The following is a 21,883-nucleotide window of genomic DNA, read 5'->3' on the forward strand; positions in this document are numbered from 1 at the left end:
ATGCCCTCCTCCAGGGAATCTTCCCGACTCAAAGATTGAACCTGTATCTCTTATGTCTCCTGCATTGGCAGTCAGGTTCTTTAGCACTAGTACCAACTGGGAAGCCCATATTTGTCATAAATGAATCCAAGAGATATGGAAATATGGATCTACACAAAGACATGACCGTAACATTTAGAACATTACTCATAATTCCCCAAGCTAAAAAACAACTCAAATGTCCATCAACTGATAAACAAATAAACACAATACGGTACAGCCATACAGTGGAATATTATTCAGCAGTAAAAAGGGATGGTGTGTTGGAACATGAATTTCAAAAACATCCTAAGTGAAAGAAGCCAGTCACAAAAAACACATATTGTATGATTCCATTTATGGAAATCTTTAGAAAAGGCAAATCAAGAGACAGGAATAGATTAATAATTGCTTGGGACTGGGGGTGGGAAAAAGAAATGATACAAATGAACATAAAAGATCTTTTTAGAATAATAGAAATATTCTACAATTGGACTGTTGAGGCAGTTGCAAATTTGATAAGCATAATTGACCAGGCTAAAAAAAGGTGAATTTTATGGTATATAAAGCTGTTTCAATAAAGCTGTTAAAGAAAATGAAATACTGAAACAGAGTTCATGAGTAAGATAATGATTTCTACTTGGACATGTTAAATTTAAAGTGCTACTGGGACATGCAGAAGGAATTGCCTGAAAATGCAAATCTTGCGTGCAGGATAACAATCAGCTCAGAGATACAGGCAGTTCCCGAAGTCATTTATGTGAATGAACAAGCTCACAGTGTGCATGCATGAGACAGAGGCCATGGACTGATCCCTGGAAAATACCAACACTGAACATTTGTAGAAGGAGCCCATCGAGAAATTATCAGAGAAATAAGAAAAGAACAAATGTGACCAACAGCAAGCTCTTCTTCCACAATTCAAAATGCTTATCTTCTCTATTTCTAAATTTAGCACTTTAGTCAACATCTAACCCCCAGCGATGGAAGATGAGGCTTTAGCTGTCTTACACTACCTTCTACTTCTTTGATTTGAATGTTTGATAAGTTACACTGTCTCTATTTCTTCTCTTGGTTATATCTGCAATTTTAAATAATATACTTCTACTTCTATGTCCTCATCAATGAACTTGAGTCAATTCACAGACCGGCTTAACTTTATAATAACTTTGCTCCCAACTTTTCTCTCCCCTCTTCCTCTTTCTGCCTTGGTAGCTATACCTTGACTCCTGTATCATGAAGGTTTTGAACATTTACATTCTCATCTGTGACCCTAAAAAAGTGTTGCATAACTTTGCCTCTACATGTAAAAGTTGAAAACCAATAAACTACAGTTTTATCAATATTAGTATAAATACTATTAACAGCAGATCCATGCTGTGTGAATATTTCCTTCTCTTGTTTCAAGGCCACAATACTTGGGCTATTCGTAAGATAATACTCCCAACAAAAAGACAAAAAATAGATTCTCTTCAACTCTAGATTGATTAAAATCATGCTGTATGTGAATATGCATTTTATTTGTACCTTGTTTTTCTTAAACAGCTTGAGAGCTTGACAGTTGCCTTCTTTTTGGTGGGCTGGAGGGACAACTGAAGAACACTGTGCTTTATCATAACATCTCAAATATTCAGCTGCTTTTTTTGTAGTATAGGGATTTATTTATACCAATAGCACATGATCCAGCATAAAATCAAATCTCCTGAAATGTTTACTCTGTGACTTCCTAATAATTCAGGGACAGGGCTACATCATCAAATCTCTTCACACACCAGGAGTCCAAGGTAGGAATTTCTTAAACCACAGGTATGACGTGACTGCACAGAGTCTGCACCAGTGCATGCTGGTGCTCAGTCCTCAGAGTGACTCTGGTTGTCCTCCAATGGGTCTTTCAAGAACTGTGCTCTGGAAGTCAGCATCAGTGAAAATGGGGGTCTGTACCTGGGAGCCTGGCCATAGTCTCCAGGTCCTGGTAATGCCACTGGTTCTGTCTGTATCATTCTTGGAGACAAAGGACTTCCTGGTTTCTGTCAGCCTCAGCATCATGACTAGGCCCGCTTGTCCCTCAATCTGGACTTCATAACATGTTTCAGGATTCACTTTTTTCCTGGGCACAAACACCCTGTTTAGCAGAATGATAATTCCCAGGTCAGCACAGTGAAAGGGAGTGACAAGGTAGGCTCCAGTAAACACAGGGAGCCAGTATGCCAGCCTCCCAGGCACGGTCCACCATGGTCCGAGACATCATGTACAGCAACTTGGAGGTCAAAGTGCCTCCTGACCTTCACTGGCCTGTACTCCAGATGTTTCAGTTCCACTGGATCTGCTGGCAGAGAAATGGGCTTGGTAATCACTCTAGACTCTAGCTCTGCCATCAACTTTAGCTTCCACTTCCGACACTGGATCTGCCATGTCCCTGGGTCAAAGGCAGTAACAGGAACGAGAAGCAGAAACCACTAGAGCTGTCTTCTGTTTCTGTGGCAGTTGCTTTGGCTTAAGAGTTGCCCCACCTGCTGGGCGTAGAGGCCAGTCCTTGGGAGGAACATGCAAACTGTGTTGATTAGTTATGCTTTCCTTTAGGATCCAAGACCCCTGGGTTTCAGTTTGGGGTTGGCTCCACTTTAGCCCAGGGAGGCACAGGAAGTTACTGCATGTCCACAGTCAAGTGTGTAATCCAGGAGTGCAGGAGGAGTCAGTCATGGGGCTGTCATGAGGACAGAATTCTCACCAGAGTAGGCATGCAACCAGGGCCTGATGGCCTGATTCAGAGGCTCAGGCAGCAGTCCCAGAACGTATTGCAATGTCCATACCCACCCAGCCACCCACCCTCCTGGGCCAAATGGAAGGCAGGGACAGAGCAGTTTTTCCTAGGTGGATAGGGCACACTTGGATGAGTCTTACCTGGGCCCAGGGCTACCTCAAGGATGCTCCTCCTGACAGTTGGCCTGGTGCTCACTCCACAGAGCCCCAGCCCCAGCTCTCAAGTACTCAGTGTCTTAATCATACTATTTATTGCATGCAGTCTTTTTTCATTTTGTTGGACATCCCTTCCAACACTCTATCTCTTGCTCAAATCTAGAACTAATACCAAATTCAGCATAACAATAATAACTACTGCTTTTTTTAACTTTTATTTTTTTGCTGAAGTATAGGTGATTTACAGTGTTTCAGGTATACAGGAAAGTGATTCGGCTACACATATATGTCTCTATTCTTTTTTAGACTTTTTTCCATTATAGATTATTATAAACTATTGAATACAGTTCCCTGTGTTATATAGTAGGTCCTTGCTATTTATTTATATATAGTAGTCTGTATTTGTTAATCCCAGATTCCAAATTTATCACTTCCCCTTTGGTAACCACAAGTTTGTTTTCTATGTCTGTGAGTCTATTTCTGTTTTGTAAATAATTTCATTTGTATCATTTTTTTAACAGTTGGATTATTTTTTAATAATTTTTATTTATCTATTTTATTTTTGGTTGCACTGGGTCTTCATGACTGCACGGGGCCTTTCTCTAGCTGTGGAGAGCAGGGGACTCTACTCTCTAGCTGTAGTGCGTGGGCTTCTCACTGCAGTCGCTTCTCCTGTTTCGGAGCATGGGCTCTAGGCACATGGGTTGCAGCACGCGGGCTGTAGAGCAAAGGCTCAGTAGCTCTGGTGCACAGGCTTAGTGCTCTGCAGCATGTGAAAACTTCCCAGACTAGGGATCAAACCCATGTCCCCTGCATTGGCAGGCAGACTCTCCTCCACTACACCACCAGTGAAATCCTCATGTTTTTAGATTCCATATATAAGTGATTTTACTAAAACCATATGCAAAAATAAACTCAAAATGGATCAAAGACCTAAATGTAAGACTGCTGCTGCTAAGTCACTTCAGTCGTGTCTGACTCTGTGCGACCCCACAGATGGCGGCCCACTAGGCTCCTCTGTCGCTGGGATTCTCCAGGCAAGAATACTGGAGTGGGTTGCCATTTCCTTCTCCAATGCATGAAAGTAAAAAGTGAAGGTGAAGTCACTCAGTCATGCCTGACTCTTAGCAACCCTATGGACTGCAGCCTACCAGGCTCTTCCATCCATGGGATTTTCCAGGCAAGAGTACTGGAGTGGGTTGCCATTGCCTTCTCTGAAATGTAAGACTAGACACTATAAAACTCCTAGATGAAAACACAGTCAGGACATTCTTTGATATAAATTGAAGCAATTATTTTTTTGGATCTACCTCCTGGAGTAATGAAAACAAAAACAAAAACAAACAAATGAGACCTAATTAAAATCTTTTGCATAGCAAAGGAAACCATAAACAAAATGAAAAGACAATCTATAGAATGGGAGAAAATATTTGTAAATGATGCAACCAGCAGGGATTAATATCCAAAATACACAAATAGCTCATAGAGGTCGATAGCAAAAAAAAAAAAAAATCAAAAAATGGGTACAAGACCTAAAGAGACATTTCTCCGAAGAGAACATACAGATGGCAAACACATGAAAAGATGCTCAGCATCACTAGTTATTAGAGAAATGCAAGTCAAAACCACAATAAGATACCACCTTACACCGGTCAGAATGGCCATCATTAAAAAGTCTACAAATAAATTCAGTGAGGAAAAGGAGATGGTGTGGAGGAAAGGCAACTGTCCTACACTTTTGGTAAGAATATAAATTGGTGGTGGTGCTGCTGCTAGGTCGCTTCAGTTGTGTCTGACTCTGTGCGAACCCATAGAGGGCAGCCCACCAGGCTCCTCTGTCCCTGGGATTCTCCAGGCAAGAATACTGGAGTGCGTTGCCATTCCTTTCTCCAATGCATGCATGCATGTTAAGTCGCTTCAGTCATGTCCGACTTTGTGCGACCCTATGGACAGCAGCCCACCAGGCTCCCCTGTCCACGAGATTCTCTAGGCAAGAATACTGGAGTGGGTTGCCATTTCCTTCTCCGATAAATTGGTGCAGCTACTATGAAAAATAGTATGGTGGTTCCTCAAAAACTAAAAATAGGTTTACCATATCTTTTGGCAATCCCACTTCTGGGAATGTATACAGAGAAAACCATAATGCAAAAATACATGTGCCCCAGTGTTCACAGCAGCATTATTTACAAGAGCCAAGACATGGAAGCAACCTAGATGTCCATAGACAGATGGACGGATGAAGATGATGTGGTATGTATACACAACAGAATGATATTCAGCCATAAAAAAGAATGAAACAATGTCATCTGTAGCAACATGGATCATACTAAGTGAAGTAAGTCAGACAAATATGTGATATCACTTATATGTGGAATCTAAAAAAAATACAAATGAACTTTTTACAGAGCAGATTCATATATACAGAAAACAAACTTATGGTTACCAAAGGGGAAGGGTGGGGGCAATAAGTCAAGAGTTTGAGATTAGCAGATACAAACTACTACAAATAAAATAGATAAACAATATTCAATATTGTATAATAAGCCATAATGGAAAAGAATTCAAAAATAAAAATAATGGCTTAAAGTTGGCATATCTCTTTTCTTCCTGGAAATAAGCACACTCCTTTGATGATGGCTCAGATGGTAAAGAATATGCCTGCAATGCAGGAGACTCAGGTTCAATCCTTGGGTTGGGAAGATCCCCTGGAGTAGGGAATGGCTACCCACACCACTGGATTTCCCAGGTGGCACTAACTGGTAAAGGACCTGCCTACCAATGCAGGAGACATAAGAGATGCAATTCAATCCCTGGGTTAGGAAGAGTCCCTGGAGGAGGAAACGGCAACCCACTCCCACATTCTTGCCTGGAGAATCCCCATGGACAGAGGAGCCTGGCAGGCTACAGTCCATGAAGTCATAGAGTCAGACACGACTGAGTGACTAACACTTCAATGGCTACAACAGCAAATTTTGAAATCAGGTAGTCTAAGTCCTTCGGGTTTGTTCCTTTTCTAAATTGTTTCAGCTATTCTAGGTCCACTGCCTTTCTATATAAATTCTAGAATTAGCTTACCAATTACTATTTTTTAAATGCTGTTGGGATACTGCTAGTGAATGTGTTTAATCTATAGATCAAGAACTATACACTTAGAACAAACCCTTATATTATTTCGACAAAAGTATGAAGGAAATTCAGTGAGGAAAAGGTAGTCTTTTCAACAAATGGTGCTGGAATATTTGAATATCCATGTGCAAATAACAGAATTATACCTTTACCCTGTAGCATACAAAAATATTAACTCAAAATACATCACAGATCTATATGTAAGAGCTAAAACTATAAAACTTTTAAAAGATAATCTTTGTGACCTTGGGTTAGGCAAAGATTTCTTGACTATGACAGCAAGAGGACAGTTCATAAAAGAAAGTTGACAAATTGGATTATCAAAGTTTAACTTTTCAATTAAAAATAATTAAGAAAATGAAAAGGCAAGCCACAGAATGGAAGAACATATTTACAACTCATATATCTGATTAAAGACTTGTATCCAGACAATATAAAGAACTCTTACAAACGAAAGGAAGACAACCCAAATAAAAAACGGGCAATCATTTTTCTTCAACTTAGGGAAACTTAAATTAAAACCTCAACAAGATACTACTGCCTATCTACTAGAATAACTATAATAAAAAATACTGACAATATTGTTTCGCAAGGATGTAGAGAAACTGGAAGTCTCATACAGTTCTGGTGGAAATGTAAAATGGTACGACCAGTTTGGAAAAGTGTGGCTGTTTCTTAAAAACATCAACATATGTTTATCATAAAACCCAGCAATCTTTCTCCTAAGAATCTGCCTAAAAGAAATGAAAACATATGTCCACTCAAAAGATTTGTACACAAATATTCATAGCAGATTTTTAAATTTAGACACTTTGATAAACCAAAAATGAAAAAAATCTACTAAAAAAGCTGCATTAAAGTATGAATGGAAAGTACCTGAAGAATGAACGCAAAAAAGGAAAATAATTCTAGCTGTAAAAAGGAAATAAGGGCCAAGAAAGTTGTGAATATGGTGGCAAATCTAAATAAACACTATATAAAAAGTGGAAATGTCCTTTGGGTTCAGCTGGTCAAGAATCTGCCTGCAATGCAGGAGACCCTGGTTCAATTCCTGGGTCAGGACGTTCCCCTGGAGAAGGAATAGGTTACCCACTCCAATATTCTTAGGCTACCCACTCCAGTATTGGGCTTCTCTGGTGGCTCAGACAGTAAAGAATCCGCCTGCAATGCAGGAGACCTGGGTTCGATCCCTGAGTTGGGAAGATCCCCTGGAGGAAGGCATGGCAACTCACACCAGTATTTTTGCCTGGAGAATCCCCATGGACAGAGGGGCCTGGCAGGCTACAGTCCATGGGGTTGCAAAGAGTTGGATTCAACTGAGCAACTAGGCACAGCAAAGCAATATGCAAGTAGCATTAAATACCTGAAAACAAAAGCATGAAAGTTAGCAAGGGGTAAATTAAATGTGTCCTAAGATCCTTTTAGTTTGCGGGATGAGAGCAAAAGTTACACTTTTGACTTTGGAAGTGAAATTTTTTCACTTTTCCAAAGTGGCCATACCATTTTACATTTCCACCAGTATTGTATAAGGGTTTCAGTTTCTCTATATCCTTGCCAAAACTATATTGTCAGTATTTTTATTACAGTTATTCTAGTAGGTAGGTAGCAGTATCTTGTTGAGGTTTTAATCTCAGTTTCTGAAGACATTGCTGCTGCTGCTGCTAAGGCGCTTCAGTTGTGTCCAACTCTGTGCGACCCCAGAGACGGCAGCCCACCAGGCTCTCCCGTCCCTGAGATTCTCCAGGCAAGAATACTGGAGTGGGTTGCCATTTCCTTCTCCAATGAATGAAAGTGAAAAGTCAAACTGAAGTCGCTCAGTCGTGTCCGACTCTTAGCAACCTCATGAACTGCAGCCTACCAGGCTCCTCCATCCATGGGATTTTCCAGGCAAGAGTACTGGAGTGGGGTGCCATTGAAGACATTCAGTTCAGTTGCTCAGTCATGTCCAACTCTGTGACCGCATGAACTGCAGCACGCCAGGCCTCCCTGTCCATCACCAACTCCTGGAGTTCACTCAAACTCTCGTCCATTGAGTTGGTGATGCCATCCAGCCATCTCATCCTCTGTTTTCCCCTTCTCTTCCTGCCCCCAATCCCTCCCAGCATCAGAGTCTTTTCCAATGAGTCAACTCTTCGCATGAGGTGGCCAAAGTACTGGAGTTTCAGCCTCAGCATCATTCCTTCCAAAGAACACTCAGGACTGATCTTTAGAATGGACTGGTTGGATCTCCTTGCAGTCCAAGGGACTCTCAAGAGTCTTCTCCAGCACCACAGTTCAAAAGCATCAATTCTTCAGTGCTCAGCTTTCTTCACAGTCCAACTCTCACATCCATACATAACCACTGGAAAAACCATAGCCTTGACTAGACGGACCTTTGTTGGCAAAGTAATGTCTCTGCTTTTGAATATGCTATCTAGGTTGGTCATAACTTTCCTTCCAAGGAGTAAGCATCTTTTAATTTCATGGCTACAATCACCATCTGCAGTGATTTTGGAGCCCAAAAAAATAAAGTCTGAAAGATTTCAATAAATGAAGAATGTATCTGGTACTTTCTAGGGTAACTACCAGTACAATAGAAACAGTGTTTTAAGTTCAAACTTAAACTAGCAGAGGGGAAAGCTGAAAAAAAAAAAATCGGTAAGAAGGCAAAAGGAGAGAAAATAAAACAGATGCGAGAGACAAACTATGAATCAAATGAGATAGAGTAAACAGGAAGAAGATTTCCCCCATCTCCTCTTAGGAACTCAGCCAATAAGAAAGTCATGAACTCTTTGTTTATTATAGCCTTTCCAATTTGTTTCTCCCTGTACAAAAGTGTTCTCTTTAACTTTGCTGTGTGGGGGCTTGCACGTAGATTACCACGCCTGCAGACACTGAACTGAAATTCTTTGCTGATCCCAAATAAACCCACTTTTTAAAATTGTTGCTGGAAAAGTACCTGGAAGTTTATTTCTTTTAGGCAAAATGTTTGAACAATGATATAAGTTTGAACAACATAATATTAAAAAAAAACTTGAGCTAATAAAGATATGTAAACAATGCTCCTAACAAGTACTAAATAAACTTTTTTTTCAAGCATACACAGATTTATAAAAAACATATCATTACTGAAAAGCAAGTCTCAGAAATGTTTAAATGACTGAAATCATATGGAGTAAGTTCTCTGACCATAGTGAGAATAAACTAGAAATTTTATACGGTTCAGTGAAGAAATTAAAAATATATTTTAACTCAAAACAATAAAATAAATGGTAATAGGATCATACATATCAACTTTGGAAATTATATATTAAAATGTGGATGAAACTAAAGCAACATTTAGAGGAAAATTTACAGCCTTAAATGTATATGTTAAGGGAAAAAGAGGCTTACAGATGTTAAGCTAAACAGCCAGCTAAAAAGAAAAAGAAAACAATTCAAAGAAAGTTTAAAGAAGGAAACAAAGAACAGAAACAACAAAATGAAAAGCAAACATACAATTCAGAGAATTAACAAGGCCAGAAGTTGATCTAATCTTTGAAAAGTTTAGAAAAATTGACTATCATTTATTAAGATTGAGCAAGAAAAAATTTAAAAATTACAGGTCAATAGCCTGGATGAAATAGATGCAAAAATCCTCAACACAACACTAGCAAATTCAGCCACTACCAATTCAACAGTATTTTAGAAATCTTAAAGGTCACCATACACCATGATCAAGTGGGATTTATTCCTGGGATGTAAGTGGTTCAACATACACAATTCAATCAATGAGATTCTCTTTATTAACAAAAGTGATTAGGGAGAGAGTAAGATAATCAGTCAGTTTAGAAATCCAACTAGGAGACTAAAGACAGGAAATTTTAAGGCAGTTTGGGAGACTGTTGCAAGCTAATGACCACTCAAGAAGAGAATTCAATAACCTAGCAACAATCTACACTAACTTGAAGGAAGACCAGGTGCATCCAAGCACCAAACACAAGTCACAAACCCTGACAGTTAAAATGCAAGACAACAGATATGGGTCTGAATCCTGTTACATTAAGTCAGACAGTTAACAGTCTTTGAAGAGTAGCTTTTCTGCATGTAACCGGGAAAGAAATATTGGTGAAAAGGGAAAGAAATTAGGTGAAAGGGGACATTATACCAAAACCTGAGATGAATTACCATATTTTAATATTTTTACCACCCTTTTGCTAATGTACGTATGATTTAAATAGCACCATGACAGTCCTGGTGTTGTCATAACACGGCCATGCAGGGCCAAAGGAGGAACTAATGATGTAAGCCTTGATGTCCGTCCAAGAATGAGGAAGAAGGTGGTCTCCTCCCCTTCCCAATTTTTCTTTATTATAAAAATGTAGCCCTCTTTGTTCTTGGGGCTGTGCTCCTTTGCCCGCCTCCCTGTATCTTTCACAAGCATCCTATGCTGATAAATTCAGCCTGCTGCTGAATTCTTTCCATGATGAGACGAAAGACTCTGAGCTTCAGTAAGTCCTGACACCAGGTGAGTGGTTTTAATCAAAAGGCAGGGGTTCAAGGCCCTTTCTAAGCCAGGGATTGTGGGTTCGAGCACAAGTCTGAGTTTTGGCTAGGTTCCAGTCCCACCCAAGAAGGAGTGCCGTGTCAGAAGGAAGAATTAAAATCCTACAATCATTTCAATAGTTACAGAAAAAGCACCTGATGAAATGCAACATCCTTTCATGACTAAAAATTCTCTCAACAAATCAGGTACAGATGGAACATACCTCAACATAATTTATTATATGACAAGGTCACAGCTAACACCATACCCAACAGTGAAAAGCTTTCAGCTTTTCCTCTAAGATCAGGAAGAAGACAACACAGTAGTGAAAGTCCTAGTCAGAGCAATTAGATTTAAAAAAAAAAAAGAGGAAGAAATAGAATTCCCTCTGTCTACAGATACATGATATCACATATGGAATACCCTGAAGACACCACCAAAAAATGTATAGAATTAATCAATGAATTCAGTGAAACTGCAAGATACAAAATCAATTTACAAAAAAACAGTGGTACTTCTATACACTAACAACAAACTATCTAAAGAGGAATTAAGAAAACAATCCCACTCATAAAAGAATAAAAAACTTAGGAACAAATTTAACCAAGGAGGTGAACAAGCTGTACAGTGAAAACCATAAAACACTGAAAAAAGAAACTGAGGATGACACAAATAATTAGAAAGATATTCCATGTTCATGGATTGGAAGAATTAATACTGTGATATCTTCATATTACCTTAAAAAGATATAGGAGAGGATATAGGAGAGGATTCTGCAAACCATACATTTGGTAAGCAATGGCACCCACTCCAGTACTCTTGCCTGGAAAATCCCATGGACGGAGGAGCCTGGTGGGCTGCAGTCCATGGGTCGCGAAGAGTCAGACACAACTGAGCGACTTCACCTTCACTTTTCACTTTCATGCATTGGAGAAGGCAATGGCAACCCACTCCAGTGTTCTTGCCTGGAAAATCCCAGGGACAGGGAAGCCTGGTAGGCTGCCGTCTATGGGGTCGCACAGAGTCGGACATGACTGAAGTGACTTAGCAGCAGCAGCAAACAATTAGAATATATGAGGGACTCAACTCCACAGCAAGAAGACAGATGACCCGATTTTTTAAATGGGCAAAGGACCTGAATAGATATTTCTCAAAGGAAGACATACAAATGGCCAACGAATATACGGGATGATGCTCAACATCAATGATCAATAGGGAGGTGCATACATGTTGGAATTGCTATTACTAAAAAGACCAAAAAAAAAAAAAACTGTTGGTGAGGATATGAAGAGAAGGGAGCCTTTGTGACAAGAAGGTAGACTGGTACAAACATTCCAGAAGACAGTAGGGTGGCTGCTCAAAAGACTGGAATCGGAACTGCCGTGTGATCCAGTGGCCCCCTGTCTAGGTATGCATCCAGAGGAAATGATATCAAAGCTCGAGAAACTATTTGAACTCCCACAGTCACTGCAGTGTTATTCACAACACCCAAGAAAGGGAGTCAATCTATGCATCTATCAACAAATGAATGGTTGGAGTCGTTTTGGTGTAGTGTATTTAACAATGAATTGTTATTCAGCTTTAGGGAAGAAGGAGATCCTGTCATTTGTGATAATGTGGATGAACTTCGAGGACACAGGGTATAGTGAGCCAGACACACAAGGACAAGAACTATGTCATCTTACTTGCATGTGGAATATGGAAAAGTCAAACTCTTGGAGGCAGGGAGTGAAACAGCAGTTGCCAGGAGCTGGAGAATTCAAGAAATGGGATGATGTAGCTTAAAAAAAACCCAATGGCTAAGTTACCATCACAAACTAAGTCAGAAGAAAAATGGTATCTTTCAAGTGCTAAAGAAAAAACAAAACTTCTTCTATTCTTAGAATTCTATACCTAACAAAAACATACACATACCCATGGCTGATTCATGCTCATGTTTTGCAGAAACCAACACAATTCTGTAAAGCAATTATCCTTCCATTAAAAAAATTAATTAAAAATATATTCTTCAGAGAATGACACAAAATAGAGACACACTAAAATGAAAGATAAGTGTATTTGTGGCTAATAGACCTAGTTAGAAGAAATTTCTTCAGGCTAAAGGTAAATGATCCCTGACTGAAGCCTGATTCCACAAAGAACACTATGCGGTAAATTCAATATCTATGTATGATAAAAACTCTCAACAAAGCAGATGTAGATGAAGCGTACCTCTGCGTAATAAAGGCTACATATGACACGCCCTATCAAAACTCCAATGGTATTTTTTATAGAAATAGAACCAATAACCCTAAAATTTGTATGGAACCACAAAAGACCCCCAAATAGCCAAAGCAACCTTGAGAAGGATGAACAAAGCTGGAGGCATCACATTCCACACTTTCAAATTATATTACAAAGCTATAGCAATCAAAACTGTATAGTATTGGCATAAAAACAAACACATAGATCAATGGAACAGAATAGAGGACCCAGAAACAAACCTATGTATATATGGTAAATTAATCTATAACAAAGAAGGCAAGAATCTATGAGGTGACTAGGTGTTTTCAAGGGAGAATGAGGGAATAGGGAGGGGAGGGGAGTGGAGGCTTAGTAGAGTGAAGGACTTGAAAAATTACATAAAGCAAGAAGGTCCAAAGGTTTTTCCATGTGAGTCCCATCTGGGTTTATTAACTGGCAGTCATCCAAGGTAAGCTCCTACACTCCCATAGAGACTGGGAGATAGGAACTCTATCTTCAGGTGCTGGCTGAAATAAAAAATAAATTCTTTTGGCAGCCTTGATTTTCCTCAAGCAGGCACTTGAAAGGGGCTGGAGATGGGACGGTAGGGTCATTCTAGGGATGTGGCATCAACTGTTAGAAGACATTGCTACTGTTGTGTTCATGGTTGGTGTCTAGTCAAGAAGATAGTTTAGAGGACCCTGGCTAGAAACTGGTCAAGAAGAAAATCTTTGTTAGCCCCCAAATGTGAATCAGATTCAGAAAATAGAACTGATTACTCAAGAAAGAATCTAAATTATATCTATGATACCTTGGCTGTCACAGAATGCTCTATGCCCTCTCGGTCTTTAATGAACAAGAACCGTGGATATGAAAATCAAAGCCAAAAAAAAAAAATGTTCAAATGTGGCTGACATTAATATCCATGTGAGTTAATAATAAGAGCTACCATTTACTGTACACTCATAGCATGGCAGACAAAGTAACAGAAGCCTCATATACATTATATAGTCCTTAACAGTAATCTGGGGACTTGCCGGTGAGCCACGGCTAAGACTCCACACTCCCAATGCAGGTGGCTCAGGTTCTGTCCCTGGTCAGAGAACTAGATCCCACATGCTGCCAACTACAAATCCCACCACATGCCACAGCTAAGACCGGTACAGCCAAATAAGTAAACAAATAAATTTTTAAAAACAGTCTTACAGTGTAGGGATTAGCTTCATTTTACAAACACTCTCCAACATAAATCACAGCAGGATCCTCTATGATCCACCTCCCAGAATACTGGAAATAAAAGCAAAAATAAACAAATGGGATCTAATTAAAGTTAAAAGCTTCTGCACAACAAAGGAAACTATAAGCAAGGTGAAAAGACAGCCTTCAGAATGGGAGAAAATAATAGCAAATGAAGCAACTGACAAACAACTAATCTCAAAAATATACAAGCAACTTATGCAGCTCAACTCCAGAAAAATAAACGACCCAATCAAAAAATGGGCCAAAGAACTAAACAGACATTTCTCCAAAGAAGACATACGGATGGCTAACAAACACATGAAAAGATGCTCAACATCACTCATTATCAGAGAAATGCAAATCAAGAGCACAATGAGGTACCATTTCACACCAGTCAGAATGGCTGTGATCCAAAAGTCTGCAAGCAATAAATGCTGGAGAGGGTGTGGAGAAAAGGGAACCCCCTTGCACTGTTGGTGGGAATGCAAACTAGTACAGCCACTATGGAGAACAGTGTGGAGATTCCTTAAAAAATTGCAAATAGAACTGCCTTATGACCCAGCAATCCCACTGCTGGGCATACACACCGAGGAAACCAGAATTGAAAGAGACACATGTACCCCAATGTTCACTGCAGCACTGTTTATAATAGCCAGGACATGGAAACAACCTAGATGTCCATCAGCAGATGAATGGATAAGAAAGCTGTGGTACATATACACAAAGGAGTATTACTCAGCCATTAAAAAGAATACATTTGAATCAGTTCTAATGAGGTGGATGAAACTGGAGCTGATTATACAGAGTGAAGTAAGCTAGAAAGAAAAACACCAATACAGTATACTAATGCATATATATAGAGTTTAGAAAGATGGTAATGATAACCCTGTATGCGAGACAGCAAAAGAGACACAGATGTATAGAACGGACTTTTGGACTCTGAGGGAGAGGGAGAGGGTGGGATGATTTGGGAGAATGGCACTGAAACATGTATACTATCATGTAAGAAATGAATCGCCAGTCTATGTTCGATACAGGATACACGATGCTTGGGGCTGGTGCATGGGGATGATCCAGAGAGATGATATGGGGTGGGAGGTGGGAGGGGGGTTCAGGATTGGGAACTCATGTACACCTGTGGCGGATTCATGTCAATGTATGGCAAAACAAATACACTATTGTAAAGTAAAATAAAGTAAAAATAAAAATAAAACAAAAGAGGAAACTGACACCAAGAGAAGTGAAGTGACATTTCTCAAAGTACAGCTTGTAAGTGGCAGAATTTTAAAAAATTTACCATAGTAAATAGGCTGTACATATTTAGTCTCATGAATTTACTTATGAATGGAATATGTAAATATAGTCTCAAAATCCCAGATATCAGATAGACAGATAAAATTCTTTTATATCCCAGGTACAGAATGTTTATGAGATCACTTTCTCTGAAGATAATCGATTGCTATTAGGGGGAAAAAAGCCGTTTAAAGTTAGTCTGCTTAGGGACTTCCCTGGTGGTACAGCATCTTAACCATCCCTGGTGATTAAGACTCCACACTCCCAATACAAGGGGCACAGGCTCGATCCCTGGTCAGGGAACTAAGATCCCACATGAGCCACAGAGCATAGCCAAAAAAAAATCCACTTTAAACAGAGATGAAAATTTCATATAAAAGCAGGGGTAAGAATTTTGATGCTTATTTCATCTTATACTTAAAGAGTTTGGGTTATAATTGCAATTATGTGCTAATTCTTATTAACTTTTCCTAGAGTGTAGTTGATTTCCAACGTGGCTAGTTTCAGCTGTACAGCAAAGTGAATCAGTTATACACATACATGCATGCTAAGTCGCTTCAGTGGTGTCCAATTCTTTGGGATCCTATGGACTCCAGTCCACCGGGCTACTCTGTCCATGGGCTTCTCCAGGCAAGAATACTGACATGCATTGCTATGCCCTGCTCCAGGGGATCTTCCTGACGCAGAGATGGAATCCAAGTATCTTATGTCTCCTGTATTGGTAGGCAGGTTCTTTACCACCAGCGCCACCTGGGAAGCCCATACACATACATATATCTTTTTTTATTAAAGATTCTGTTTCCATATAGGTCATTACAGAGTATCAGCTAGTTCCCTGTGCTTTATGGTAGATTAGTATTAGTTATCTGTTTCATGTACAGTAGTGTGTATATGTAAATCCCAATTTTCCAATTTATCTCTCCCACCCCCAACCTTCCCCCACTGGTAGCCAGAAGTTTGTTTTCTACAACTGTGACTCTATTCCTGCTTTGTAAATAGGCTCAATTGTACCACTCTTTTTAGACTCCATATATAAGTGATATCAATGTGTGTTAATCCTTAGAATGAACAAATCAAGTAGGGATTGGGGCGTAATTTTTCTGACAAAGTTGTATCATATATAAACAGACTTCACCTAATGTTTATTTTCCATATGGACAATTGTAAAGATGGTTGTAAAAAATTTAACATTGCTGACAATTTTCCCAAGGCCTTCTTTGAATCCTAATATTGAACTTTTTTAAGAGATGAGTCGTCATCATCATTGCACTTTCTCTGTTTTTCAACTGTTGCGGCCTAAGTCTGCCACATCTTCATTTGCCATTGGTTTCATTTGTGATCTGAGTTCCCCAACATCATTTTCATCATCTCTTCTACATCTTTTCAAGATTCATAATTGTGCCCTAAAATCACCTGTATTGTATTTGCGTTTTACAGGAATATTCAACAGTCATGAAAAGACTGGCCAACAATGCTCCTAAGCTAGATAAGAATGCATGTATGAGGGACAGTCAGCTTTATAAGTGATTCATTCATTAGTGAATATTATTATACCTTTGACTTCCCTTTGGAATCATAACTGTGGGGACTTAGATAGTAGTCAGATAACTGAGATATCTGTACTAAGAGAAGACTTATGCAGTTTGAGCAGATAGTGGCGTAAGATGAGGGCAGAGAGGGAGGCATCCACCCAGCAATGCTGCATCTCAGAGTGAAGGATGGGTACATGTATGTCATACATGATTTAAGAAAAGCCAGAAAACAGGGTAAAAAGTAGATAATCACCCAGCAGACAGACTGTATATGATAGTCATAAAAGCCACCACTCCAACAACACATGCTTAAAAATAAGAGTAAATCAAGAAAATCCTCAAGCTTTAAGCTCTGTTTCAAACTCTTTCTATAGAGTGTTCAAATCTTAGCTGAAACAGATCAGAGAGTTTACATTGGTTGCTCAAAAATAGCCTTATCATATATTTAAGAATTTCCCACTTAGATGTTAGCTTGCTAGTCTTACAATATTAGTAGTTCTTTTATCAGGCCTGACTCAGGGTACATCAGGAAAGGAAAGCAAAATATTATGTATGAAGCCAGTAAGCCAGAAAATCAGTGGAGACCAATACCTCTCAATACCTCAAAATAACTTCATGTGTATTTAGACATGGTAATAATAAGATTTTCAGTGTCAGCCCTTTTCAGCTTCTTTTAAAAACAATTTTAAAAGTTTTTGTTTTTAAATTTTAATGTATTTTTAAAAATCCCTTCAGACTAAAATAGATTTTAGGAAGTGAAAAAAAATGATTTGGATCACATTTTGTCAACATGTGAACACAAATAAAAAAGCCAGTTTTTCTTGAAGCCAAATATAATTTTTCTACAGAATACATCCAAAGAAATATGCCTGTTCTCCTTAACTCCATATTTACCTTTGGTTGGTATTCAAGAATTTCCTTTTCATATAAAAAGCTGGCACACCTGTCTTCTACAACCAATTAATGTTAAGAAAGGCAAAAAACAGAAAAATACAATTGTGAACCTCATATAGTTGAGGCAAAAATTATAATAAAAAATTGTTCTGAAATGATGAAATGTTCTGAAAAACATTTAAAAGGACACTGGAATTAAAAAAAATGCATGCTCTGAAATAAAGCATAGAGAGTAAAACACCATTTTGGAAGTAGTAAACATTTACTAGTAGTCAATGATGCAGAACTAAAAGACTGTTCTATACAAAAGCCAAGACTTCATATTGAACGTATTCTACTCCAGTCAGCAATTTCTTCCTGAAGACTTTTATTTGGTGGTAACAGTTTTAGCTTTTCTTGCTGCATACCTCAGCATGGGAAACCAATTTCTAAAAGGTGTTCCCTAATTATATTAAATGTACAATGCTGAACTATACCCATATTCTATTTCAAAAAAGGAACCAAAGTAGGTGGCCACGTATGGAGAAAATGCCTATCCATAGTAACACGTCAATAATGCCATTTAAATGTGAATCAGCCTAATGTAAGCTTTTTTAAAAATCTTTTTTCTCACTTCATATAACTATTTACTAATAAGACTTCATGCTAAAAATGAACCAATAAACAAAAACTATCTTTGAGGTTGTAGTATAGAAAACAGACATGTATACTGCATCAGTTTAAGATGCTTTGGGCTGTAGGCAACAGTGAACTCAGTTCACAAGAGTCTTAACAATATGGATTCACTTCTCTCACAAGACAAAAAACTTTCAACTTGGTGATTGCTAAGGGTGGTTTACTAATCAATGATGCCATCAATATCTTCAATATTTCTGTTCTACCACCCTGAGTGTGTTTTACTTTTTTTTAAGGTAAGAAATGGATTTATTTAGAGAGAAACACACTCCACGGGCAGAGTGTGGGCCATTGCAGAAGGCAAGAGCAGGCCTGAGTGAGTTTACTTTTTCCATTCCAGTTTGTTGCCTAATGATTTCAAGATGGTCACTGCAGCTCCAAGCATTAACTCCAGCCCTGTCTGATTCTTTTATCAGTGAAGTCCCTCAGCAGGTTTATGGGCTACAATTGTATTATATGACTATTGTAGCAATAGGGAAGACTGGAAAATCAAATATTTAACTTCTCTAATTTTTACAAAAGAGGTAAGAAATGAATATGGATTGGTCAGCCAACAGTGTCTGCAGTCCTCAACTCAATATGCACACACACACACACACTTTTTACATGAGTGTTAAACACAACATACTCATCCTCTCTTCCAGGAAGACAGCCCCACTCTGTCATCCAGTCATTGCATGATGCAGAATCTCTGGTTGATTTTCTGTCTGCTCTATGAAGACCAAATACGACAACTCTTATCTGACCATTTGTATCGCTGAAAGAGAAGATGTCTCTAAACAACTCCCCTCACATATATACAAGGATGAAAAAGAACAAAGTGATCTCAGTAAAAATTCCACTGAGAAAGGGAGATAATAAGAAGTACACAGTCGACCACAATCAACAATCCGTATGATATCTTATTGGACGGAAATCACAGATTCCCCTGCAGGTAATAAATCCCTTGGTCAGTCAATCTGACCGTGCCTACTTTAAGCCTCAGGAGGATCTGCTTTGTCATTGTCCTCTGCAGCCATATCTAAGGTAGGTTTTGAAGTGGATGACCTTTCCAGCGGATTCACAACTTTTGTAGCCTACTTCATCCTGGCTTGACATAGGGAGAAAAGGATGAGGATTGCTTGGAAGGTAAAGACAATCACAACTAATTGTCAGCTTTGTACTACAGTTCCCTCAAAAACATATCAAGCTTCTGGTCTAACTGCTTCAGATCAGTGCCTTGTGTGAATAAAAGTCAAAGTGAAGTCGCTCAGTCGTGTCTGACTCTTAGCGACCCCATGGACTGCAGCCCACCAGGCTTCTCCATCCATGGGATTTTCCAGGCAAGAATCCTGGAGTGGGTTGCCATTGCCTTCTCCAGGTGATCTTCCCGACCCAGGGATTGAACCCGGGCCACCCGCATTGTAGGCAGACGCTTTACTGTCTGAGCCACCAGGGAAGTCCTTGCGTGAGTAATCACAACCAAAAAATTGTTTCTAGAAGTTTCTAGAAATAATCTAGACTCTCATCTCTTAGCTGCCAACCATCATAAAAGACAAGGCAATTCTAATGAAAAGTCTTAGGTAAGAAGATACTACCCCTCAGTCCCAATATTTCAAATTACAGGACTCTGTCAATTTAGAGTACAAGCTAAAGGTATGTTATCCCTATAGCAAAGCTGTATTCTTCTAGCATCTCTGCTTTCATGCTGAGAAGCACTAATCTGAGTTCACTCTCTTGTGTAGGATCCTACTGAAAAGCCACAAGAAGTAACCAATATGCACATTATTCCAAGTTTTTCCTTTCATTTCTCCTAACATGCAGTCTCAGTTTGCACAGTCAGCCTTCCATGGGATAGCAGGTATAGGTTAATCAAATGCTCTATGACCATGTAACATGGGTTACAACTTTCCTCTCCTTAATTTTCTCCATAAGTCTAGAGGTAGGCAGTCCAAGACTGGAAGAGCTGTTCAACAATGTTCCAGACTCTGTCAAACCTTCTTCTCCATGGTCCTCAGCTTGTTAAAATCATCTTTTCACTCTCATACCTGTCACCCCCATGGTTACAAGATGGCTGCTGTATCTCCGGGCTTCATGTCTGCATTTAAGGCACAAAGGAGGGGGAAAGAAGAGAGCACCAGCCACCTCTGTTCTCTTTATCAGGAAAGCAAAGGCAATCCCTGAGCTCAGCAGTCTTCCCTTTATGATCACTGGCAAAGGAGAATGGGATTGTCATGACTGGCTTCAAGTTTTTTTGCTAGGAGCGGAGAACTCTGCTGCCCCTAACAAAGTGAAGGTAAGCAATAGGGAATGGATAGAAGGGAGGTCACTAAGAATATCTACCACACAGAGACATTTATAGTTTTAAGAGAATGTTTGAAAAATAAAAAACAATCTCTATTTGATGAAATTTGAACAACAGAAGTGAGGGGAAGCCCCTCAGGCAATGCTACAGAAATACATTTTAGGTAAACAGAGCTCTACTTAGGCAAATGCAGCCTACTTAGGAGTCTGTCCCTGAAATTAACACCCTTAGTAACTGCTTTCAACAGACTCTTCCCTTTCTTCAATTCTGAACCCACAGATTCTCTAAAATACCCATGTTTATTAACAACTGTTTCTATGGCAGCAGAGCCCCTGGTGGAGGGCACAGGGCTGGAGGCTATTTATAAGTTAAGGACTGACAGTACATGCCAATAGCAGCTATTATTGATAAAATCCTTGAGGAATTTTTGAAATATAAATATTATGAAAAAAAACAAGAAATATTCAAAATATTCATGATGCCTGTTGCTCACCAAGAAACCTTTTGTAATTTGGTTTCCCATCTATATGCACCACCTGGAAGAAAATACACTGATCACACTGTTACAACTGATTTTTGTAACAGTTTCATCTGATTATATTTAAATTAATTTGCATTCTGGCTCTACATCTTAACCTGATGAGATCGTCAGACTAATTTAATCCTCTCTGGGACACTTACTGTCCAGACCAGCTTTCTTAAGACCACAAGACTGGGAGTTAGACCCTGGTAAACTCATTAAGGTTATACCATTCAATCTGGTCTTCTGAATTAACAGTAGCACTGAATGTATTGGCAGAAACAATAAATCAATTTTCATTCCATGTAGCAGCTCACAAAAGCCACTTTCTTTGATGTAAATTGTGCCACCTATAAATATACTTTTCACAATGTTCAAAGCAAAATAGTTTCCAAGTAACTTTCAAACTGTGCTTCTCTGATAGCTCAGTTGGTAAAGAATCTGCCTGCAATGCAGGAGACCCCCGTACAAGTCCCGGGTCGGGAAGATCCCCTGGAGAAGGGATAGGCTGCCCACTCTAGTATTCTTGGGTGCCCCTGTGTCTCAGCTGGTAAAGAATTCACCCGCAATGCGGGAGACCTGGGTTCGATCACTGGGTTGGGAAGAAGGGAAAGGCTACCCACTCCAGTATTCTGGCCTAGAGAAATCCATGGACTGTA

At 39.2% G+C, this 21,883-nt stretch overlaps 1 pseudogene; it reads right to left on the minus strand.

Annotated features, from left to right (window-relative positions):
• Nucleotides 1-1,875: 1,875 nt before the first annotated feature.
• Nucleotides 1,876-20,460, minus strand: LOC138094977 (surfeit locus protein 1-like; annotated as a pseudogene).
• Between the last annotated feature and the right edge of the window lie 1,423 nt (nt 20,461-21,883).

The sequence above is a fragment of the Capricornis sumatraensis genome, chromosome 19, assembly GCF_032405125.1.
Source record: "Capricornis sumatraensis isolate serow.1 chromosome 19, serow.2, whole genome shotgun sequence".
NCBI lineage: Eukaryota > Metazoa > Chordata > Mammalia > Artiodactyla > Bovidae > Capricornis > Capricornis sumatraensis.